Source organism: Pseudophryne corroboree, chromosome 11, assembly GCF_028390025.1.
Source record: "Pseudophryne corroboree isolate aPseCor3 chromosome 11, aPseCor3.hap2, whole genome shotgun sequence".
In the NCBI taxonomy this organism is placed as follows: Eukaryota; Metazoa; Chordata; class Amphibia; order Anura; family Myobatrachidae; genus Pseudophryne; species Pseudophryne corroboree.
The window spans coordinates 235,812,714-235,836,615 of record NC_086454.1 but is presented as its reverse complement, the minus strand read 5'-3'; the positions used below and the strand labels follow the sequence as shown (position 1 = coordinate 235,836,615).

At 48.1% G+C, this 23,902-nt stretch overlaps 1 protein-coding gene and 1 long non-coding RNA gene across 4 annotated transcripts in view; both read left to right on the top strand.

Moving 5' to 3' along the window:
- CHD9 (chromodomain helicase DNA binding protein 9) overlaps positions 1-23,902 on the top strand; it is a 575,583-nt gene that overhangs the window by 167,288 nt on the left and 384,393 nt on the right. The gene's annotated exons all lie outside the window — the stretch shown is intronic.
- Positions 1,293-23,351, top strand: LOC134969383 (uncharacterized). 2 transcript variants are annotated; one of them, XR_010189465.1, is made up of 3 exons: positions 1,293-1,616; positions 12,947-13,130; positions 23,088-23,351. It is a non-coding gene; the product is annotated as an uncharacterized LOC134969383 (long non-coding RNA). The 2 variants fall into 2 exon arrangements; XR_010189466.1 differs by lacking the exon at positions 12,947-13,130.

Genomic DNA, 23,902 nt, shown 5'->3' with positions numbered 1-23,902 from the left:
TAGTGCTGCCAGCGTAGGAGAGGCATTTTGTCAGTATCGACAGGTTTAACTTAATTCAGAATGTTGATATGTTCGTAGTGTTATCCACATTCTGAATACTGACGTTTTGGACCATTTGACATTGCAATCAGTAGCGGCTCTTGCCATGGGCAAGCAGGCTTTTTGCCCGGGGTGCCGCTACCCCGAGGGCGCCGCCACCGATGTGGGAAGAGCTACTACTCCTGATCCCCGCTCTCCCCGGCTGCAGCAGGCGCCGTGGGCTGTGTGGGCGCCCACTGCAGCTGGCTCCAGTGACTGACACCAGAGGTCATAATTGACCTCTAGTGTTTGTATAGCGCTGCTATGGGAGAGACGACATGACGTCTCTCCCATAGATAGGAGCGGCTGCCGGAGACTGAGGACAGCGCAGGAGCGGGGCTGGTAAGTATTGTGTTTTTGGTGTTTGCAAGCGGCGCTACTACTGGGGGCACAGATACAGGAGGCACAACTACTGGGGGCACTGCTACAGGTGGCAAATCTACTGGGGGCACAGCTGCTGTGGGCACTGCTATGGGGCAGTGCTACAGGGTGCACAGCTGCTGGGGGTACTGCTACTGGGGGCACAAGTACAGGGGGACAACTGTGGCCATGCCCCTTCCCTATGAAGAAGCCACGCCCCTGTTTTTGGGCGCGCACCAACACTATTTTACCGGGGGGGGGGGCACAGGAAACTTTCGTCCTGGGCGCCACAAGGTCTAGAACCAGCCCTGATTAAAATGTCAACATTGTGATTGGCAACAATGGCTGGCTGCAAACTGGTAAGTGTGCTGTGCACTGTACTGAGCAGTAGGACTATGTGTTTTTTATGTCAGTTGCTTGGAACAGTAACTTGGTGGAAGTGGTGCAGGACCATACAGTGTGCCATGCACTGTGCAGAGCAGTGATAGCAGTGTGACCGTATACTACGCACTGTATTAAGTAGTACAACTGCATGCCATGCACTGTGCAGGACAGTATGCTATACGGAGCAGTATGACCGCATACCATGCACTGTGCAGAGCAGTATGACAGTGTGCTATACAGAGCAGACATGCACTGTGCAGAACAGTATGACATTATGTTACACGGAGCAGCATGACCGCATACCATGCACTGTGCAGGGCAGTATGACAGTGTGCTATACAGAGCAGACATGCACTGTGCAGAACAGTATGACATTATGCTACACGGAGCAGCATGACCGCATGCCATGCACTGTGCAGAGCAATGAGGGAAGGCAGGCTGAGCGTGCCTGTACTTCCGTGTCAGCCTGCTGCCTCCCTCCCCTTCCAACCGCCGGCTGCTGCTGCTGGAGTGGGACGTCAGGCCGCCGCCGTGTAATCCGATCCAAGTGACTGCGCCGCTATACGGCGGGAGAGGGAGGGGGGACACCGCAGGAAACTGTCACTGTGACCGCTCATTTACCTGGGCCGGCCCGGGGGTGAGCAGGAGACGTGCCCGCAGCCCGGGACACCTGGGGGTGACATGGGGTGATACAGGGACCATGCCCGACCCCTCCGCATACAGCTGTAAGTCGGATCTTCACAGCCTAAAAAGGCCTCAGGACACACAGGAGGAGCTGTGCTACTAACTGACATGTAAGCTCGCATAGAGGGTCACCCTGGCAGGGAGCGGGTTAATGAGCCATTACACAGTAGTGAGAAGTGTGGCTGCTGCTGGCCCTCCTGTGTACTACTGTACAGGACCCTGTGTCCTCTGCATTACACTTATTTCTGGTGTGTCACCATAGTCTGCCGCTTACTGTGAAAAGAAAGATGATTGTCACTCAAGCAGTTCCTTTGTTCTTTGTAGCTTTCTTTTGTTGTTTTCCTTACCCGCTCAGGGTTTGTCTTTGCTGTAGTGGGCATGTTACTGTACTCTTTTCTGTACTTGTTCATCTAGTCTGTGACTCCTTCAGTCAGTGGCAAGCTTTTTGTTGTTGTAGATGTGATTAATTTTATCAAAACTAAACTTTTTTAGAAATTGATTCCCAAACTCATCCCCAACATTCAGTGCATGCACACGGTGAGATTTGGACTATCTTTGATTTTGACTTTGCGATTTCCCCTGAACTCCCCCAGAGCCCAGAAGCATCGATTTTGACGATCTGTACTGTACCTTGGATTTTGACTATGCTTTGTACTAGATAGTACACTGTTTAGTCAAGTTTGACTTGCCTGCACAGTCTATCTTTCCTTGCGATACCGACCCCGTGGGGTGCACATCGTTATCGCAAGCTGCCTAACACAGTGCGATTTGCACTAACTTACATATAGTCAAAATCGCAAGGATAAGTCTCACCGTGTGTACACACAGGCCTATGACATTTATATGGCCAGTGCACATGCTGTATTTTATCGCTTCAGTCATTTATTTTGCATTGGTTAGATTGCAGGGCTATCGGAAATAAAGCCTATATTACGGAACCACGACTGGCTTACATTAATATCCTGCTAATCAATTTTCAGATGATTTGGCTGTTCTTCCACATTTAACACAACAAGATTGTATACTCACTTCATAATGTATGTCACAGAGAAATTCTGATATTTCCCCGTTATGTTATAGCTTCAGCATCGTATAGTATACTACATAATTGTCCCCAATTACATGTAGATATTGCAGTACATTTTATAGCAGGGGGACCAAAGCAAAGCTTACAAATCTACTTACAAGGACAATACATGTTTTCTGTACATAATACTTTTACATTGATGATTGGGATCTTCAGTAAGTGTTAACATGGCTGCACATCCGCTATCTTGGTTGTCTAGTTCGGTCATCTTTTAGAAAGCCCAAAAGCGTTTCAGTCTTGCAGAACCAGTTGCTTTCAAACAGTAGGGGGTAGATTTTTTTTTTTTTCGGGGGGGGGGGGATTAAATTGTTTTGGGTGCTGCTATAATTAAAGGGGTGCCCGATGGAGCAATTCAATTGTTCTGGGTGCCCATTTATTACACACTTGCTGCTCCCCAAAGTAAGAGTAGTTGTCGGTTTACAAAAAAATTGGTGCTTTCACAAAGGCATGGTAAATAATCTCTTGGCAATGTCTTTACTGTAGTAAGTTGTTGCGTAGCGTACAAAATGGCTGCCTCTGCTACTGTATGTGCGGTTGTTATGCATAATTATAACTGCTTAATGTTTATTGTATGTTTGGAGTTAACATTTTGTATCTCCTTGGAAAATAAAGGCTAGTTGTTTTTCAAATAACAGTAACATTTTAAGCAAGGTTAAAAATAGCTCTTGAGGTTTGTTTCTTTTTATCTTGTTCCTACCATATTTTCAGTATTGGCAAACATTGTAGTTTTATGTAATCCTTACTGTGGAAGTTCTTTCAGTCAAATGTTTGTCATTATGCAGCTACTTAACAGCTACAGTCAAATTTAAATGATTGGTTTTACCTCACATTTCTGGGGAGATTTATCAAGTCGAGGAATGGCCCATAATAACCAGTCATCTTCTATTTATGTGGTACATTGGGGTCGATTCAATTCGGCAACAGATGAATAGCGCCGGGAATTCGCTCCTGACGCTAGTCAATTCAGCTAAAGTTAAGTTGGAGAATGTGTGAAAAAAACTACCAAAGTAGGATGGCGCTGACAGGTGTTGTGGATCCTCAAGCTGCTGAATAAGAGGGCTAGTTAGACCCTTAAATGTATACAGAGAAGGTAAAAACAATTCAGCGCTAAGAACTAGTTAAATGTATAGTGGAAAATTTATTAAGAACATAGGTCATCAATTTCATGCATATTAATATATAATTACTGTTGCAACAGATGATAAAAATATAATAAGGGTACCACAATTAAAAAATAGGGCCAAAATCAACACTGCTAAGTTTTGAAAAAAATTCTTGAAATGCTGGGTGTATTGCAAGAAGCCTTATCCTAGGGAGATTTTTGTACGGTGTTACCAGTTCACTGTAGTGAGTCCTCTACAATCGGTTAGCACTCCGTAAAAAGGAGATCCTCTCACTTGTTTCAGTTGTCCCGTGCTGGTACTAGTAGGGGAATTGAACCATGGCAAGGTCCTGATGTAGTTGTCTTCCCAAAAATGTCCCTTAGGGATCACCGTTCCCAATAATCGGATGGCAGGTGAATCTTGTAGTATGAAGGTCCCAGTTTTATCACCAACGCGTTTTACTGCTAGCGCAGCTTTTTCAAGGTGTAGATGCAGTGTACATAAAGCCCTTTTATAGCAGTGTTGATCATTATGCCCCACAGGTGTGCAATAATTAATCAATTGAATAAGTTATCAAATTTAACCACTAATCTAGTTATATTGTGTAATCAGATGCCAGAAAACAGTCCTATTAAACATTAGTGAAAACGAGATGCAGAAAGTGCTTAAAAACACTATTTATTAAATACATTATGGTCACATGATCGTTCTTCCCGGAAGTAGCAGGAGATTTAGTCCTACATTGGGCGTGAGTGTCAAGCCTCTCTTTCAGTCTAGAACAAGAGAGGGATCCCATAGCCAATCAGAATAGGTCACGTGATCGGAGTCCGACCACGTGACCTCGCTGTTTACCTCGTCGCTAAGCAACGTTAGAGATCTTTATTTGAAAACCCCCGAACATCTTTTATAAGTGGGGAAAAGCAGGTGAAGGTCAGCCTAGTTCGGTCACATGACCCTATTATGGTCACGTGATAAACTTGTAACTTAGCAACGATAGAAACCATAATCGTAGCTAAATATTTCATAACATTATTAGCCTTTTTAGGAAATATGAGTGCGGTGTCACCGCTGGAGGGAAAGTACCACCCGGTGTATCTCGCGACCGCAACACTGTCTTGCCGTGAACCCGGTACTTCCCTCCCTCCAGGGCTGTCACCACACTCGCAGTATCATCATAATAGGTAGTTGGTCAGATTTTAATGAGTAGATATATTACTCCAGTCTCTTCATTAATATGATAACACATGTTTTTCCTTTGATCTAATGCAGATATTTTTTCTAATGGATCTCATGATCCGCATATAGAGCCATATATGGCTCTATATGCAGATCATGAGATCCATTAGAAAAAATATCTGCATTATATCATTGAATTAGATCAAAGGAAAAACATTTTTTTCTGGGGAATAGACGGGCTCCGCAGGAGACTGGGCACACTATAAGAAAGATTTGGTACTACCTGGTGTGCACTGGCTCCTCCCTCTATGCCCCTCCTCCAGACCTCAGTTAGGATACTGTGCCCGGAAGAGCTGACACAATAAGGAAGGATTTTGAATCCCGGGTAAGACTCATACCAGCCACACCAATCACACCGTATAACTCGTGATATTAAACCCAGTTAACAGTATGAAATATAACTGAGCCTCTCAACAGATGGCTCAACAATAACCCTTTAGTTAGGCAATAACTATATACAAGTATTGCAGACAATCCGCACTTGGGATGGGCGCCCAGCATCCACTACGGACTACGAGAAATAGAATTACCGGTGAGTAAATTCTTATTTTCTCTGACGTCCTAGTGGATGCTGGGGACTCCGTAAGGACCATGGGGATTATACCAAAGCTCCCAAACGGGCGGGAGAGTGCGGATGACTCTGCAGCACCGAATGAGAGAACTCAAGGTCCTCCTCAGCCAGGGTATCAAATTTGTAGAATTTAGCAAACGTGTTTGCCCCTGACCAAGTTGCAGCTCGGCAAAGTTGTAATGCCGAGACCCCTCGGGCAGCCGCCCAAGATGAGCCCACCTTCCTCGTGGAATGGGCTTTCACTGATTTAGGATGCGGCAATCCAGCCGCAGAATGCGCCAGCTGAATTGTGCTACAAATCCAGCGAGCAATAGTCTGCTTAGAAGCAGGAGCACCTATTTTGTTGGGTGCATACAGGATAAAAAGCGAGTCAGTTTTCCTGACTCCAGCCGTCCTGGAAACATAAATTTTCAAGGCCCTGACTACGTCCAGTAACTTGGAATCCTCCAAGTCCCTAGTAGCCGCAGGCACCACAATAGGTTGGTTCAAGTGAAAAGCTGATACCACCTTAGGGAGAAACTGGGGACGAGTCCTCAATTCTGCCCTATCCATATGGAAAATCAGATAAGGGCTTTTACATGACAAAGCCGCCAATTCTGACACACGCCTGGCCGAAGCCAAGGCCAATAACATGACCACTTTCCACGTGAGATATTTCAGATCCACGGTTTTTAGTGGTTCAAACCAATGTGATTTTAGGAAACTCAACACCACATTGAGATCCCAAGGTGCCACAGGAGGCACAAAAGGGGGCTGAATATGAAGCACTCCCTTTACAAAAGTCTGAACTTCAGGCAGTGAAGCCAGTTCTTTCTGGAAGAAAATCGACAGAGCCGAAATCTGGACCTTAATGGAACCCAATTTTAGGCCCATAGTCACTCCTGACTGTAGGAAGTGCAGAAAACGACCCAGCTGAAATTCCTCTGTAGGGGCCTTCCTGGCCTCACACCACGCAACATATTTTCGCCAAATGCGGTGATAATGATTTGCGGTTACTTCTTTCCTGGCTTTTATCAGCGTAGGAATGACTTCCTCCGGAATGCCCTTTTCCTTTAGGATCCGGAATTCAACCGCCATGCCGTCAAACGCAGCCGCGGTAAGTCTTGGAACAGACAGGGCCCCTGCTGTAGCAGATCCTGTCTGAGCGGTAGAGGCCATGGGTCCTCTGATAACATTTCTTGAAGTTCCGGGTACCAAGCTCTTCTTGGCCAATCCGGAACCACGAGTATCGTTCTTACTCCTCGCCTTCTTATTATTCTCAGTACCTTTGGTATGAGAGGCAGAGGAGGGAACACATAAACCGACTGGTACACCCACGGTGTCACTAGAGCGTCCACAGCTATCGCCTGAGGGTCCCTTGACCTGGCGCAATATCTCTTTAGCTTTTTGTTGAGGCGGGACGCCATCATGTCCACCTGTGGCCTTTCCCAACGGTTTACCAACAGTAGGAAGACTTCTGGATGAAGTCCCCACTCTCCCGGGTGGAGGTCGTGTCTGCTGAGGAAGTCTGCTTCCCAGTTGTCCACTCCCGGAATGAACACTGCTGACAGTGCTATTACGTGATTTTCCGCCCATCGGAGAATCCTTGTGGCTTCTGCCATCGCCACCCTGCTTCTTGTGCCGCCCTGTCGGTTTACATGGGCGACTGCCGTGATGTTGTCTGATTGGATCAGAACCGGCTGGTTTTGAAGCAGGGGCCTTGCCTGACTTAGGGCATTGTAAATGGCCCTCAGTTCCAGAATATTTATGTGTAGGGACGACTCCTGACTTGACCAAAGTCCCTGGAAATTTCTTCCCTGTGTGACTGCGCCCCAGCCCCGAAGGCTGGCATCCGTGGTCACCAGGACCCAGTCCTGTATGCCGAATCTGCGGCCCTCTAGAAGATGAGCACTCTGCAGCCACCACAGTAGAGACACCCTGGTCCTTGGAGACAGGGTTATCAGTTGATGCATCTGAAGATGCGATCCCGACCACTTGTCCGAGAGGTCTTACTGGAAGGTCCTTGCATGGAACCTGCCGAATGGAATTGCTTCGTACGAAGCCACCATTTTTCCCAGGACTCGTGTGCAGTGATGCACCGATACCCGTTTTGGTTTTAGGAGGTCTCTGACTAGAGATGACAGCTCCTTGGCTTTCTCCTGCGGGAGAAACACTTTTTTCTGTTCTGTGTCCAGAATCATCCCCAGGAACAGTAAGCGTGTGGAAGGAACCAGTTGTGACTTTGGAATGTTTAGAATCCAGCCATGCTGTTATAGCACTTACCGAGATAGTGCTACTCCGACCAGTAACTGCTCCCTGGACCTCGCCTTTATTAGGAGATCGTCCAAGTACGGGGTAATTAAAACTCCCTTTTTTCGAAGGAGTATCATCATTTCTGCCATTACCTTGCTAAACGCCCTCGGTGCCGTGGACAGTCCAAACGGTAGTGTCTGGAATTGGTAATGGCAATCCTGTACCACAAATCTGAGGTATTCCTGGTGAGGAAGGTAAATTGGGACATGCAGGTAAGCATCCTTGATGTCCAGGGATACCATGTAATCCCCCTCGTCCAGGCTTGCAATAACCGCCCTGAGCGATTCCATCTTGAACTTGAATCTTTTTATGTATGTGTTCAAGGATTTCAAATTTAAAATGGGTCTCACCGAACCGTCCGGTTTCGGTACCACAAACAGTGTGGAATAGTAACCCCGTCCTTGTTGAAGTAGGGGTACTTTGACTATCACCTGCTGGGAATACAGCTTGTGAATTGCCTCTAGTACAGCCTCCCTGCCCGAGGGAGTTGTCGGTAAGGCCGATTTGAGGAAACGGCGGTGGGGAGGCGCCTCGAATTCCAGCTTGTACCCCTGAGATGATACTTGAAGGATCCAGGGATCCACCCGTGAGCGAACCCACTGATCGCTGAAATTTTTGAGGCGGCCCCCCACCGTACCTGGCTCCGCCTGTGGAGCCCCACCGTCATGCGGCGGATTTGGAAGAAGCGGGGGAGGACTTTTGTTCATGGGAACCTGCTGTGTGGTGCAGCTTTTTTCCCCTTCCTCTGCCTCTAGACAGAAAGGACCCGCCTTTTCCCCGCCTGTTTTTCTGGGGTCGAAAGGACTGTACCTGATAATACGGCGCTTTCTTAGGCTGTGAGGGGACATGGGGCAAAAATGCTGACTTCCCAGCTGTTGCTGTGGAAACAAGGTCTGAGAGACCATCCCCGAATAACTCCTCACCCTTATAAGGCAAAACTTCCATGTGCCTTTTAGAATCTGCATCCCCTGTCCACTGCCGTGTCCATAAGCCTCTCCTAGCAGAAATGGACAATGCACTTATTCTAGATGCCAGCCGGCAGATCTCCCTCTGTGCATCTCTCATGTACAAGACTGAGTCTTTTATATGCTCTACGGTTAGCAGTATAGTGTCCCTGTCCAGGGTATCAATATTTTCTGACAGGGAATCTGACCAAGCAGCAGCAGCACTGCACATCCACGCTGAAGCAATAGCTGGTCTCAGTATAACACCAGTGTGTGTATATATAGACTTTAGGATAGCCTCCTGCTTTCTATCAGCAGGTTCCTTTAGGGCGGCCGTATCCGGAGACGGTAGTGCCACCTTTTTAGACAAACGTGTGAGCGCTTTATCCACCCTAGGGGGAGTTTCCTAACGTGACCTATCCTCTGGCGAGAAAGGGAACGCCATTAGTAATTTTTTTGAAATCACCCATTTTTTATCAGGGAAAGCCCACGCTTCTTCACACACTTCATTTAATTCTTCAGATGGGGGAAAAACTATTGGTAGTTTTTTCTCCCCAAACATAATACCCTTTTTTGAGGTACCTGGGTTTATATCAGAAATGTGTAAAACATCTTTCATTGCCTCAATCATGCAACGAATGGCCCTAGTGGACATTAAATTTGACTCATCGTCGTCGACACTGGTATCAGTATCCGTGTCGACATCTGTGTCTGCCATCTGAGGTAGTGGGCGTTTTAGAGTCCCTGATGGCCTTTGAATTGCCTGGGCAGGCACGAGCTGAGAAGCCGGCTGTCCCGCATTTGGGATGTCGTCAAATTTTTTATGTAAGGAGTCGACACTTGCACGTAATTCCTTCCATAAGTCCATCCACTCAGGTGTCTGCCCCGCAGGGGGTGACATCACATTTATAGGCATCTGCTCCGCCTCCACATAAGTCTCCTCATCAAACATGTCGACACAGCCGTACCGACACACCGCACACACACACACAGGGAATGCTCTTAAAGGAGACAGGACCCCACAAAAGCCCTTTGGGGAGACAGAGAGAGAGTATGCCAGCACACACCAGAGCGCTATATAATGCAGGGACTAACTGAGTTATGTCCCCTATAGCTGCTTTTTATATTATATATATATATATTGCGCCTAAATTTAGTGCGCCCCCTCTCTTTTTTTACCCTGTTCTGAAGTGTAGACTGCAGGGGAGAGCCAGGGAGCTTCCTTCCAGCGGATCTGTGAAGGAGAAATGGCGCCAGTGTGTCTGAGGGAGATAGCTCCGCCCCTTTTCCGCGGCCTATTCTCCCGCTTTTTTCTGTATTCTGGCAGGGGTAATTACCACATATATAGCCTCTGGGGTTATATATTGTGGTTATTTTGCCAGCCAAGGTGATTTTATTGCTGCTCAGGGCGCCCCCCCCCCCAGCGCCCTGCACCCTCAGTGACCGGAGTGTGAAGTGTGTATGAGGAGCAATGGCGCACAGCTGCAGTGCTGTGCGCTACCTTGGTGAAGACTGAAGTCTTCTGCCGCCGATTTTCCGGACCATCTTCTTGCTTCTGGCTATGTAAGGGGGACGGCGGCGCGGCACCGGGAACGAACACCAAGGACGGGTCCTGCGGTCGATCCCTCTGGAGCTAATGGTGTCCAGTAGCCTAAGAAGCCCAAGCTAGCTGCAAGCAGGTAGGTTCGCTTCTTCTCCCCTTAGTCCCTCGTTGCAGTAAGCCTGTTGCCAGCAGGTCTCACTGTAAAATAAAAAACCTAACATATACTTTCTTTCTAGGAGCTCAGGAGAGCCCCTAGTGTGCATCCAGCTCGGCCGGGCACAGAAATCTAACTGAGGTCTGGAGGAGGGGCATAGAGGGAGGAGCCAGTGCACACCAGGTAGTAGCAAATCTTTCTTATAGTGTGCCCAGTCTCCTGCGGAGCCCGTCTATTCCCCATGGTCCTTACGGAGTCCCCAGCATCCACTACGGACTACGAGAAATAGAATTACCGGCGAGTAAATTCTTATTTTCTCTGACGTCCTAGTGGATGCTGGGACTCCGTAAGGACCATGGGGAATAGCGGCTCCGCAGGAGACAGGGCACAAGAATAAAAGCTTTAGGATCAGGTGGTGTGCACTGGCTCCTCCCCCTATGACCCTCCTCCAAGCCTCAGTTAGATTTTTGTGCCCGAACGAGAAGGGTGCAGGCTAGGTGGCTCTCCTGAGCTGCTTAGAATAAAAGAACTGGCTTCAATGCCTGAAGTTCAGACATTTGTAAAAGGGGTACTGCATATACAGCCTCCTTTTGTGCCTCCAGTGGCACCTTGGGATCTCAATGTTGTGTTGAGTTTTCTAAAGTCACATTGGTTTGAACCACTCACCACTGTGGACTTCAAATATCTCACATGGAAGGTGATGATGCTGTTAGCCCTGGCTTCAGCCAGGCGTGTGTCAGAATTGGCGGCTTTATCATATAAAAGTCCTTACTTAATTTTTCATTCTGACAGGGCAGAATTGAGGACTCGTCCTCAATTTCTACCTAAGGTGGTTTCTGCATTTCACATGAACCAACCTATTGTGGTACCTGCGGCTACTAGGGACTTGGAGGACTCCAAGTTGCTTGACGTTGTCAGGGCCCTGAAAATATATGTTTCCAGGACGGCTGGAGTCAGAAAATCTGACTCGCTGTTTATCCTGTATGCACCCAACAAGCTGGGTGCTCCTGCTTCTAAGCAGACGATTGCTCGTTGGATTTGTAGTACAATTCAGCTTGCACATTCTGTGGCAGGCCTGCCACAGCCAAAATCGGTAAAAGCCCATTCCACAAGGAAAGTGGGCTCATCTTGGGCGGCTGCCCGAGGGGTCTCGGCTTTACAACTTTGCCGAGCAGCTACTTGGTCAGGGGCAAACACGTTTGCAAAATTCTACAAATTTGATACCCTGGCTGAGGAGGACCGGGAGTTCTCTCATTCGGTGCTGCAGAGTCATCCGCACTCTCCCGCCCGTTTGGGAGCTTTGGTATAATCCCCATGGTCCTTACGGAGTCCCAGCATCCACTAGGACGTCAGAGAAAATAAGATTTTACTTACCGATAAATCTATTTCTCGTAGTCCGTAGTGGATGCTGGGCGCCCATCCCAAGTGCGGATTGTCTGCAATACTTGTATATAGTTATTGTTACAAAAATTCGGGTTATTATTGTTGTGAGCCATCTTTTCAGAGGCTCCTTTTCGTTTTATCATACTGTTAACTGGGTTCAGATCACAAGTTATACGGTGTGATTGGTGTGGCTGGTATGAGTCTTACCCGGGATTCAATATCCTTCCTTATTATGTACGCTCGTCCGGGCACAGTATCCTAACTGAGGCTTGGAGGAGGGTCATAGGGGGAGGAGCCAGTGCACACCACCTGATCCTAAAGCTTTTATTCTTGTGCCCTGTCTCCTGCGGAGCCGCTATTCCCCATGGTCCTTACGGAGTCCCAGCATCCACTACGGACTACGAGAAATAGATTTATCGGTAAGTAAAATCTTATTATTTGTTTTGTAGTATATGGGCGCTGGGGTGTGAGCTGGCATACTCCCTCTGTGGTCTCTCTACAGGCTTCCCTGTGGGTCTGTCCCCTTCCTTGGCCGGTCTGAATGTGGGTGTGTCAGTACTGCGTGTCGACATGTCTGAGGCTGAGTGTTCCTCCCCGGAGGAAGTTACTGGGGGCGCAAAAAAAGATTTGGGAATGACTGTCTGCACAGCCGACTGCTGATTGGGTGAATATGTTGAGTACGCTGAATGCAAATGTGGCATTATTGTCTACGAGGCTTGATAAATCTGATTCTCAGACACAAACATGGAGGAAATCCATAGAGGACGCTTTGTCTCAGGTACAGACCCCCTCAGGGTCACAAAAACGTTCATTTACCCAGATGGCAGATAAAGATACCGACACAGACTCTGATTCCAGTGTCGATTTCAATGAGGCTACTTTACATCCAAAGGTAGTTAAGAGTATTCAGTACATGATTGTGGCTATTAAAGATGTTTTGCATTTTTCTGAAGAACCCCCTGTTCCAGATAAGAGGGTTTGTTTGTATAAGGGAAAAAGCCTGAGGTGACGTTTCCCCCCTCTCATGAACTGAACGCTCTTTGTGAAAAGGCTTGGGAGTCGCCTGACAAAAGGTGGCAGATTCCCAAGAGAATTTTTATAGCATGTCCTTTCCCCTCTGACGACAGGGAGAAATGGGAGTTGTCTCCCAATGTGGACAAGGCTCTGTCCCGACTGTCCAAAAAGGTGGCGCTTCCATCTCCTGACACGGCTACCCTCAAGGATCCGGCGGATCGCAAGCAGGAGACGACATTGAAAGCCATTTTCGTTACTACTGGTGCATTACTCAGACCTGCTGTGGCGTCGGCGTGGGTGAGTAGTGCTATTGCTAAGTGGGCTGATAATTTAGCTTCTGATATGGATACCCTTGATAAGGATAACATTCTTTCTCTAACGTCCTAGTGGATGCTGGGGACTCCGTAAGGACCATGGGGAATAGACGGGCTCCGCAGGAGACATGGGCACTTTAAGAAAGAATTTAGATTCTGGTGTGCTCTGGCACCTCCCTCTATGTCCCTCCTCCAGACCTCAGTTTGAATCTGTGCCCGGACGAGCTGGGTGCTGTTCAGTGAGCTCTCCTGAGCTTGCTGTAAGAAAGTATTTTGTTAGGTTTTTTATTTTCAGGGAGCTCTGCTGGCAACAGACTCCCTGCATCGTGGGACTGAGGGGAGAGAAGCAGCCCTACTCTCTGAAGATAGGTCCTGCTTCTTAGGCTACTGGACACTATTAGCTCCAGAGGGATCGTACACAGGATCTCACCCTCGTCGTCCGATCCCAGAGCTGCGCCGCCGTCCCCCTCGCAGAGCCGGAAGACAGAAGCCGGGTGAGCATAAGAAGCAAGAAGACTTCTAAATCGGCGGCAGAAGACTCCAGTCTTCACTGAGGTAGCGCACCGCCATTGCTCCCACACGCACCTCACATACTCCGGTCACTGTAAGGGTGCAGGGCGCAGGGGGGGCGCCCTGGGCAGCAATTGGGACCTCTTTGGCAAAAGTTTAGCATATATACAGTTGGGCACTGTATATATGTATGAGCCCCCGCCAAGTAAATGTATTTTTAAGCGGGACAGAAGCCCGCCGTCGAGGGGGCGGGGCTTCTTCCTCAGCACTCACCAGCGCCATGTTTTTTCTCCACAGCACCGCTGAGAGGAAGCTCCCCAGCCTCTCCCCTGCAGATACACGGTAGAAGAGGGTAAAAAGCGGAGAGGGGGGGGCACATAATTAGGCGCTAAAATCAATATAAACAGCAGCTACTTGGTTAACATTAGGTTACTGTGTTATTCCTGGGTTAATAGCGCTGGGGTGTGTGCTGGCATACTCTCTCTCTGTCTCTCCAAAGGGCCTTGTGGGGGAATTATCTTCAGATGAGCATTCCCTGAGTGTGTGGTGTGTCGGTACGTGTGTGTCGACATGTCTGAGGTATAAGGCTCCCCTAAGGAGGAGATGGAGCAAATGTGTGTGTGAGGGGTGTCTCCGTCGACAACGCCGACACCTGTTTGGATATGTGTAATTAAGTGCTAAGGAAAATTTATTGCACAAAAGATTAGAGAACAGACAGGGAATCTACCCATGTCTGTCCCTATGTCGCAGAGACCTTCAGAGTCTCTCAATGCTCACTATCCAAAATAACAGACACTGATATCGACACAGGGTCTGACTCCATTGTCGACTACGATAATGCAAAGTTACAGCCAAAAGGGCAGGAAAGTATTCAATATATGATTATTGTAATAAAAGATGATTTGCATATCACTGATGACTCATCTGTCCCTGACACAAGGGTACACATGTTTAAGGGGAAGAAAGCTGAGGTAAATTTCCCTCCTCTCATGAGGAAAAAGAGCGTGAATCTCCAGACAAGAGACTGCAGCTTCTCACAAAGAATTCTCAGGCAGTATCCTTTCCCCACTAGGGCCAGGATGTGATGGGAATCTTCCCCTAGAGTGTCACGTTTGCCCAGAAGGTAGCCCTAGCTATTCTCAGGGATCCTGCAGATAGCGTGCACATTCTGGTACACTACTCAGACCGGCGATTGTGTCGGCATGGGTTTATAGCGCTGGGGCGGCGTGGACAGGTACCTTATCAGCAGAGATTGCGACCCTAGTATGTATGTGTGTGTATATATATATATATATATATATATATATATATATATATATAGATAGATAGATAGATAGATAGATAGATATATTAAAGATGCTGTCTTAAGATATGTATATATATTAAAATGCCCAAAGAGTCATTAGTCTACTAGGTTCTAGAGTCAATGCTATGTCGATTTCTGCTTGACGTGTCCTGTAGAATATGCAATGGACAGGTGATGCCGACTTTAGAGGCATATGGAAGGCTGAGGATTGTGTGGAGAACGGATCTCGGACCTGGTCTCCACAGCTATAGCTGGTAATTCTGATCTTTTGCCTTATATTCCTGCACAGCCTAGGAAAGCACGACATTATCAAATGCAGCCTTTCGAACACAAAGAAACAAGAAAGTCCGAGATGCGTCCTTTCTTGCCAGAGGCAGGGGCAGAGGAAAGAAGCTGCACAACACAGCTAGTTCCCAGGAACAGAAGTCCTCCCCGGCCTCTACAAAATCCACCGCATGTCGCTGGGGCTCCACAGGCGGAGCTAGGCCCGGTGGGGGCACGTCTTCTTAATTTCAGCCACAAGTTTGTTCACTCCCTGTTGGATCCCTGGGCAATAGATATTGTGTCTCAGGGATACAAGCTGGACTTTGAGGGGATGCCCCCTCACTGACGGCCCTGCCGGCTTCCCCCCACGAGAGGGAAATAGTGTTAACTGCAATTCACAAATTGTATCTTCAACAGGTGGTGGTCAAGGTTCCCCTCCTTCAACAAGGAGGGGGTTATTATTCGACCATGTTGTGGTCCCGAAACCGGACGGTTCGGTCAGACCCATATTGAATTTAAAATCCCTGAACATATACCTGAAAAGGTTCAAGTTCAAGATGGAATCCCTAAGAGCGGTCATCGCAAGCCTGAAGGGAGGAGATTTTATGGTGTCTCTAGACATAAAGGATGCATACCTTCATATCCCCATTTATCCACCTCATCAGGCGTACCTCAGATTTGCGGTACAGGATTGTCATTACCAATTTCAGACGTTGCCGTTTGGTCTCTCCACGGCCCCGAGAATCTTCACCAAGGTAATGGCGGAAATGATGGTGCTCCTGCGGAAGCAAGGTGTCACAATTATCCCGTACTTGGACGATCTCCTCATAAAAGCGAGATTAAGAGAGCAGTTGCTGAACAGCGTATCACTTTCTCTGGAAGTGTAACGGCAACACGGCCTAGGCATGATCCTAGACACAGACCAGAAAAGGGTTTATCTACCGATAGAGAGAGCTCAGGAGCTCATGACACTGGTCAGGATTCTATTAAAACCAAAACAGGTGTCAGTGCATCACTGCACTCGAGTCCTGGGAAGAATGGTGGCATAATACGAGGCCATTCCCTTCGGCAGGTTCCATGCGAGGACCTTCCAATGGGACTTACTGGACAAGTGGTCCGGATTACATCTTCAGATGCATCGGTAAATCACCCTGTCCCCCAGGGCCAGGGTGTCACTCCTGTGGTGGCTGCAGAGTTCTCACCTTCTAGAGGGACGCAGATTCGGAATTCAGGACTGGGTCCTGGTGACCACGGACGCTAGTCTCCGAGGGTGGGGAGCAGTCACACAGGGAAGAAATTTCCAAGGTCTGTGGTCAAGTCAAGAAACTTGCCTTCACATCAACATCCTGGAACTAAGGGCCGTATACAACGCCCTACGTCAAGCGGAGCACTTGCTTCGCGACCAATCGGTTCTAATTCAGTCCGACAACATCACCGCAGTGGCTCAGGGGAACTGCCAAGGCGGCACAAGGAGCAGAGTGGCGATGGCAGAAGCCACCAGAATTCTTCGCTGGGCGGAGAATCACGTAAGCGCTCTGTCAGCAGTGTTCATCCCGGGAGTGGACAACTGGGAAGCAGACTTCCTCAGCAGACACGACCTCCACCCGGGAGAGTGGGGACTTCATCAGGAAGTCTTCACACAGATCACATATCGGTGGGAACTGCCACAGGTGGACATGATGGCATCCCGCCTCAACAAAAAACTGCAGAGGTATTGCGCCAGGTCAAGAGACCCTCAAGCAATAGCGGTAGACGCCCTGGTGATACCATGGGTGTTCCAGTCGGTCTATGTATTTCCTCCTCTTCCTCTCATTCCCAAGGTGCTGAGGATAATAAGAAAAGGAGGAGTGAGAACAATCCTCATTGTTCCAGATTGGCCACGAAGGACCTGGTATCCAGATCTGCAAGAAATGCTCACAGAGGACCTGTGGCCTCTTCCTCTAAGACAGGACCTGTTGCAACAGGGGCCCTGTCTGTTCCAAGTCTTACCGCGGCTGCGTTTGACGGCATGGCGGTTGAACGCCGGATCCTAGCAGAAAAGGGCATTCCGGACGAGGTCATTCCTACGCTGATAAAGGCTAGGAAGGAAGTGACAGCTAAACATTATCACCGTATATGGCGAAAATGTGTGTCTTGGTGTGAGGCCAGGAATGCTCCTACAGAGGAATTCCAGCTGGGCCGTTTCCTTCACTTACTACAGGCGGGAGTGAATTTGGGCCTAAAATTGGGCTCCATTAAGGTCCAGATTTCGGCCCTATCCATTTTCTTTCAAAAAGAGTTGACTTCTCTACCAGAAGTTCAGACGTTTGTAAAGGGAGTGCTGCATATTCAGCCTCCTTTTGTGCCTCCAGTGGCACCTTGGGATCTTAACGTGGTGTTAAGTGTCCTGAAATCACACTGGTTTGAACCACTTAAAACGGTGGAGTTAAAATATCTCACGTGGAAGGTGGTCATGCTATTAGCCTTGGCTTCGGCTAGGCGTGTGTCAGAATTAGCGGCTTTGTCACATAAAAGCCCTTATCTGGTTTTCCATATGGATAGAGCAGAATTGCGGACCCGTCCACAATTTCTGCCAAAAGTGGTGTCATCTTTTCATATGAACCAACCTATTGTGGTGCCTGTGGCTACTCGTGACTTGGAGGATTCCGAGTTACTGGATGTGGTCAGGGCTTTGAAGGTTTATGTAGCCAGAACGGCTAGAGTCAGGAAAACGGAGTCGCTGTTTATCCTGTATGCATCCAACAAGCTGGGTGCTCCTGCTTCAAAGCAAACTATTGCTCGCTGGATCTGTAACACGATTCAGCAGCCTCATTCTGCGGCTGGATTGCCGCTGCCAAAATCCGTTAAAGTCCATTCCACTATGAAGGTGGGCTCTTCTTGGGCGGCTGCCTGAGGGGTCTCGGCATTACAACTATGCCAAGCTGCTACTTGGTCAGGTTCAAACACTTTTTTGCAAAGTTCTACAAGTTTGATACCCTGGCTGATGAGGACCTATTGTTTACTCAATCGGTGCTGCAGAGTCATCCGCACTCTCCCGCCCGTTTGGGAGCTTTGGTATAATCCCCATGGTCCTTATGGAGTCCCCAGCATCCACTAGGACGTTAGAGAAAATAAGATTTTACTTACCGGTAAATCTTTTTCTCGTAGTCCGTAGTGGATGCTGGGCGCCCGTCCCAAGTGCGGACTTCTTCTGCAATACTTGTATATGGTTATTGCTGCAATAAGGGCTATGTTATTGTTGCATCAGGGTTGAACTGATGCTCTGTTGTTGTTCATACTGTTGACTGGGTAAGTTTATCACAAGTTATACGGTGTGATTGGTGTGGCTGGTATGAGTCTTACCCTGGATTTCCAAAGTCCTTTCCTTGTACTGTCAGCTCTTCCGGGCACAGTTTCTCTAACTGAGGTCTGGAGGAGGGACATAGAGGGAGGAGCCAGTGCACACCAGAATCTAAATTCTTTCTTAAAGTGCCCATGTCTCCTGCGGAGCCAGTCTATTCCCCATGGTCCTTACGGAGTCCCCAGCATCCACTACGGACTATGAGAAATAGATTTACCGGTAAGTAAAATCTTATTTTTGACACTTTGTTATATCAAGGACGCTGCAGATTACCTAAAGGATGCGGCGAGGGATATTGGCCTCTTGGGATCGAGAGCCAATGCCATGGCGGTCTCGGCCAGGAGGGCGCTTTGGATTCATCAATGGAATGCTGATGCCAACTCCAAGAAAGCTATGGAAGCTCTTCCTTTTAAAGGTAGTGTCTTGTTTGGTGATGGCCTTGCTGATCTGGTGTCTACCGCTACTGCAGGTAAGTTTTCTTTTCTTCCTTATGTTCCCACACAACAGAAAAAGGCGCCCCATTATCAGATGCAGTCCTTTCGGCCTGATGAATACAAAAAAGGAAAAAGCTCGTCCTTTCTTGCTTCAAAGGGTAGAGGAAGGGGAAAGAGGTCACCTGCTGTGTCTGGCGCCCAGGACCAAAAGTCCTCCCCCGCCTCTACCAAGTCCACCGCATGACGTTGGGGCTCCCCTGTGGGAGTCCGTGCCGGTGGGGGGCCGTCTCCGAATCTTCAGTCAGGTCTGGGTTTCAATCAGCCCTGGATCCTTGGGTCTTAGACATAGTGTCCCAAGGGTACAAACTGGAGTTTCAGGAGATGCCCCCCCGCCGCTTTTTCAAATCAGCCTTGCCAGTTTCTCTTCTAGAAAGAGAAGTGGTAAATGCTGCAATACAAAAGCTGTGTCAACAGAGGGTCATTGTCCCCGTTCCCCCGTCCCAATGTGGTGAAGGGTTCTATTTGAGCCTCTTTGTCGTGCCGAAGCCGGACGGTTCGGTCAGACCGATTCTGAACCTAAAATCCCTCAATCCATACTTGAAAATTTTCAAATTCAAGATGGAATCTCTTTGAGCTGTGATCTCCAGCCTAGAAGGGGGTTATTTTATGGCGTCAGTCGACATAAAGGATGCTTACTTACACGTCCCGATATATCCTCCTCATCAGGCCTTCCTAAGATTTGCGGTGCAGGATTGTCATTACCAATTTCAGACGTTGCCGTTTGGGTTTTCCATGGCCCCGAGGGTTTTCACCAAGGTAATGACGGAAATGATGGTACTCCTTCGCAAGCAGGGGGTCACAATTATCCCGTACTTGGACGATCTCCTGATAAAGGCGAGATCAAAGGAACAGTTGCTAAGAAATGTGGAACTCTCCCTGTCGGTTCTGCGACATCACGGTTGGATTCTAAATTTGCCAAAATCTCAGTTGATCCTGACAACTCGGCTGCCCTTCTTGGGCATGATCCTAGACACGGAACAACAGAGAGTGTTTCTTCCGGCGGACAAAGCTCTGGAAATACAGACCATGGTCAAGGAGCTTCTGAGACCGGCAAGAGTGTCGATTCATCAATGCACCCGAGTGCTAGGGAAGATGGTTGCGGCTTACGAAGCCATTCCGTTTGGCAGGTTTCATTCCCGGGTGTTTCAGTGGGATCTTCTGAACAAATGGTCCGGGTCTCACCGGCACATGCACCGGAAAATAAGTCTATCTTCCAGGACCAGGATTTCTCTCCTGTGGTGGCTGCAAGGTTCTCACCTTCTAGAGGAATGCCGATTCGGAATCCATACTGGGTCCTGCTGACCACAGATGCAAGTCTCCGAGTCTGGGGGGCAGTCACACAAGGAAGAAGTTTCCAGGTAAAATGGTCAAGGCCGGAATCTTGTCTCCACATAAATGTTCTCGAGTTGAGAGCCATTTATAACTGCCTCCTGCAAGCGAAGAACCTTCTTCAGGGTCTCCCTGTCCTGATCCAGTCGGACAACATAACAGCAGTGGCGTACGTAAACCGCCAAGGCGGTACAAGGAGCAGGGCGGCAATGGCGGAGGCCACGAGTTCTCCACTGGGCGTAACAGCACGTGAGCGCTTTGTCAGCAGTCTTCCTTCCGGGCGTGGACAACTGGGAAGCAGACTTCCTCAGCAGACACGATCTCCATCCAGGAGAGTGGGCTCTGCATCAAGAGGTATTTGCAGAAGTGACAAGGAGTTGGGGAATTCCTCAAATAGACATGATGGCGTCTCGCCTCAACAAGAAGCTTCCGAAGTATTGTTCCAGGTCGAGGGACCCCCAAGCCAGTGCAGTGGACGCCCTGGTGACTCCGTGGGTGTTTCAGTTGGTGTATGTGTTCCCTCCTCTTCCTCTCATTCCAAGAGTGTTGAAGATTATAAGACGAACAAGGGTTCAGGCAATACTCGTCGTTCCAGATTGACCACGGAGGGCCTGGTATCCGGATCTTCATGAATTACTAGTAGAAGATCCTTGGCCGCTTCCTCTAAGAGAGGACCTGTTACTGTAGGGGCCCTGCGTGTTTTCGGACTTACTGCGTTTGATGGCGTGGAGGATGTACACCAAATCCTAGCTCGGAAAGGTATTCCCGGGGAGGTCATCCCCACTCTCCTTAAGGCTAGGAAGGAGGTCACGGCAAAACATTATCACCGGATTTGGAGAAAATGTGTGTCGTGGTGTGAAACCAAAGCAGCTCCTGCGGAGGAGTTTCACTTGGGTTGTTTCCTCCACTTTTTGCGGGCAGGCGTGGATGCAGGCCTTAAATTGGCTTCCATCAAAGTGCAGATTTCGGCTTTATCTATCTATTGTCTTTCAAAAAGAATTGGCCGCCCTTCCTGAGGTTCAGACTTCCGTGAAGGGAGTGCTGCATATCCATCCTCCATTTGTGCCACCCGTGGCACCGTGGGATCTTGAAGTGGTGTTAGTTTCGTATGTCTCACTGGTTTGAACCTTTGCGAAAGGTTGAGTTAAAGTTTCTCACTTGGAAAGTGGTCATGCTTTTGGCTTTGGCGTCTGCCAGACGAGTGTCAGAATTGGCGGTTTTGTCTCACAAGAGCCCATATTTGATTTTTCATGTGGATAGAGCAGAATTGAGGACTCGTCAACAATTTCTGCCGAAGGTGGTTTCTTCGTTTCACATTAACCAACCTATTGTGGTATCTGTGGCTGCGGATGCTGTGGCAGTCCCAAAATCTCTTGATGTCGTAAGACCTTTGAAAATTTATGTCACCAGAACGGCTTTTGTTAGGAAAACGGAAGCACTCTTTGTCCTGTATGCCTCCAACAAGATTGGAAATCCTGCTTCCAAGCAGACTATTGCACGCTGGATTTGTAATACGATTCAGCACGCTCATTCTTCGGCTGGGTTGCCGTTGCCGAAGTCAGTAAAGGCCCATTCTACCAGGAAGGTGGGCTCTTCTTGGGCGGCTGCCCGAGGGGTCTTGGCAGTTTAACTTTGAGGAGCAGCTACGTGGTCTGGTTCAAACACTTTTGCTAAGTTCTATAAGTTTTATACCCTGGCTGAGGAGGACCTTATGTTTGCTCAATCGGTGCTGCAGAGTCGTCCGCACTCTCCTGCCCAGTCTGGAGCTTTGGTAGAGACCCCATGGTCCTTTTGGAGTCCCCAGCATCCTCTAGGACATAAGAGAAAATAGGATTTTAATACCTACCGGTAAATCCTTTTCTCCTAGTCCGTAGAGGATGCTGGGCGCCCATCCCAGTGCGGACTGTTCCTTGCAGTTGTATTGATACTTGTTGTTTTCGGTTACACGAAGGCTGTGTATCAGTTATATTCAGCTTGTTGCTGCTGTTAGTTCATACTGTTATCTGGTTTCCTGCTAATCCAGTTGTACGGTGTGTTTGTGGTGTGAGCTAGTATGTCTCTCGCCCTTAGTTTAACAAAAATCCTTTCCTCGAAATGTCCGTCTCCCCTGGGCACAGTTCCTATAACTGAGGTCTGGAGGAGGGGCATAGAGGGAGGAGCCAGTTCACACCCAGTCAAAGTCTTTTAGTTTGCCCATGTCTCCTGCGGATCCCGTCTATACCCCATAGTCCTTTTGGTGTCCCCAACATCCTCTACGGACTAGGAGAAAAGGATTTACCGGTAGGTATTAAAATCCTATTTATTTTTATTTTTTTTAATTGGTAGTCTTTCCATGTTAGTGAGCAAGAATTGGAGGCAATTGCAGTAGAAAATCTGTTTTCACCACAGTTTACCTAGAAATGATTACCCTAGTAGTATGACTAATCTTTGGAGATACTGGCTGGCAGCATTAAGAAGCATCTTACCGCTTCACTTGCCAGTGTTGTATTGATCTGCAGAAGCATGACCCAAATTTACTAGTTCTCACATGCAAAGTGGAAATGGAAACAGGCTTAGGAATGCACTTGTTCTAAAAGCATATATTTAGACCGTGTTGATATAAAAAACATTTTTTTTATAGTATTTTAATAATTATCCTATTTGGTAAAAATGCTTTATTGAAATAAATCCTTTTTGTTTCCATAAATGAACACTCAGCATCTCGTGATAATGAATGGAGGACAGCAGCAGTACATTCACCACCACTCTCCTTGGGGGCCACTACTGCTGGAGAGAGCCAAGTATTCTCTTCACTTATTGGGACTACTGTTGGTTGTAGCCCTTAATAGAAGTGGTGATATCCAGTAAAAAAATTACTACTTTTAATAGCCAGTCTCATATTGATGACCTCATCCCCTGACATGTCCTCTGCATAAAATAAATCTCTGTATTTTGACAATAAATAAAGACTGAAGGAATGGATTTCGTCGCAGATATGTTTTGTGATTTATCTATAGTTGTGATCCAGTTAGGATCCTGGCTGTCAGAATGCTGGCGCCGTAATCTGGACACTACTTGGAATGCCGGTGCTGGCATCCCGACGAGCATCACGAATCCATAGCCGGGATCCCGAAAGAGCTTTTCCGGGCCGCCAAAGAGGTAGTAAGCAGGGTGGAGTTAAGTTTAGGCTGTGTGTGGGGGGTGGGGGGGGGGGGGGGGGGGGTTAGGTTTAGTCTGCAGGTAGGAAGGGTTAGGGGGGGCATTGGGTAAAGGTAATTATACTTACCTTTCCCCTGTCAGGATTCCCACCATCTGGATGCCGCTGTCGGTATTCTGACCGCCGGCATCCCAAATGCCGGCATTTTCATGCCTATGGTTATGGTCAAAGTATTAGTAACTGGAAACCATTTCCTTAGTGACACTGCTTTGCAGGATGGATGAAGACCGTTACTTGGATGAAATTGGTAGCTTCTGCTTGGTAGTTTTGATTAATTTTTCTTTGTCTGCAGTGATATTGTGGGAATGGTGAGTTG